Raw genomic sequence first — 1,587 nt, 5'->3', positions numbered from 1 at the left:
CTATTTATAAAATATTTGTATTAATTTTTTAAAACCAATAATAATTTTAGAGATTGTAGCCGAAACTATTTATAATGATATTCGAGTGTCGGAGGCTCAAGTAGGTGATTATATCAGAGAATGGCTTCGTCATGCACAGAGCAGTTACACTAGAAATAAAGAGAAGAACAGAAGACAGGTTTTTAAATTTAGTTAGGTTTATTGAATTATTTAGTTAGATTCTTATTGTATTATTTTGTTAGGTTAGGTTTATTGTATACTTGTAAGTTAAATTTTCAATTATATTAAATATATTATATAACAAATGTCGGTGAAATAAAAATTATTTTAACCTTAATTCCATTTTTAATTCATTGAATATTCATAATTTCAGATGATTTATTTCATTGAGAAAAAAATAAATACGATACATTTTCAACCCATATGCCAAAATTTTGACCTGGGATCGAACGATCTTCAAGATTTGCCAAGTTTTAATATATAATCGAACTTTTTTCTATGTATGTGCTGTGATAGATGTTTTCTTGTGCTTTACCTTTGTTAACACAGTAAACGAGAAGATCTAGTTCCAATCCATGATCAGATAAACTCTTGAATTAACAAGTAAGATTTAAAGAAAAGTTGCAGAGCATTTGCTAAGAAAGGCGACAAACTGTGTGCCCAAAATGTTCAATAAAAATTTGAAAATAAAACCTTGTCATTGAAATTCCAAAGCCTTATGAGGTTCAATAACTTGATATATGTAATTTGTTATTTCATAATAATGTTAGTCGTGTAGTAAGTAAGTTAGTTCTATTTTTTTTTCACAAGCATTCTTCTCGAAAATATTTGTGTTTTGTTGAATTAACTGTTACCAGAGGCTGCGGCATCTTCTTGCTCTTTTTTTCTTTGTTTTTCACGCATCAGCTTAGCATCCCTGTGTTTGCGTTGCTCGAATGTCATTCCCTTTTTATCTGCGCTACTTTTCTTCTTGGCTAATTCGGTTTGTTTTTTCTGATTCTAGCTCGTGCTAAATCTCTTTGATTTCCTCTTGTCATTTTTGTTTACTAAAATCTTAAAATCCGACTATCAATGAAAGAATAATTTAATAATTTTGCAAGCGCTCGCTGCCCTTCTTGTTACTTTTAGTTTTTATGAAACCGACAGCCCTAAGACTAAAAAGCAAATACAGATTTGCATTAATAATATATATCTTAATATATATACAGTTAGTGTCACGTTATTTGGCTGCGATGAACGCCTAAAATACTGAACCGATTTAAAATTAGTCTTGTTCATCGTGCACATGTGGATCTCATTTAGGACGTAGAGTATATTAAAAATCTCAATTTATAGCCGAAATTTTATATTATTGAAAAAAAAATATTTTGGCGTTTACCCGAGAAATCGTAGTCATAGAATCAGTTTGAACTCTGTCGACAGTTTAGACCAAAGACCAACATTTATGGAATCAAATTTATGAACGAATGGTTTATGAAATCATATGTTTGCTTGAAGATCATCCCGCTTATTGAAAGAGAAGTTTTAGCAGAGAATATTACGTGATTTCACTCGCGAAACTAGCTCGGTGTGACCAATAAATGTCCA

The 1,587-nt window shown here is 30.4% G+C and overlaps 1 pseudogene; it reads right to left on the bottom strand.

Annotated features, from left to right (window-relative positions):
- Positions 1 to 786: 786 nt before the first annotated feature.
- LOC113382088 lies at positions 787 to 1,037 on the bottom strand (annotated as a pseudogene).
- Positions 1,038 to 1,587: the final 550 nt, after the last annotated feature.

Source organism: Ctenocephalides felis, unplaced genomic scaffold (assembly GCF_003426905.1).
Source record: "Ctenocephalides felis isolate EL2017-DRISC unplaced genomic scaffold, ASM342690v1 CF-g0.4_SCAFFOLD_03265, whole genome shotgun sequence".
In the NCBI taxonomy this organism is placed as follows: Eukaryota; Metazoa; Arthropoda; class Insecta; order Siphonaptera; family Pulicidae; genus Ctenocephalides; species Ctenocephalides felis.
The sequence above is the reverse complement of the archived record's forward strand: the minus strand, read 5'-3'. Positions and strand labels throughout refer to the sequence as shown.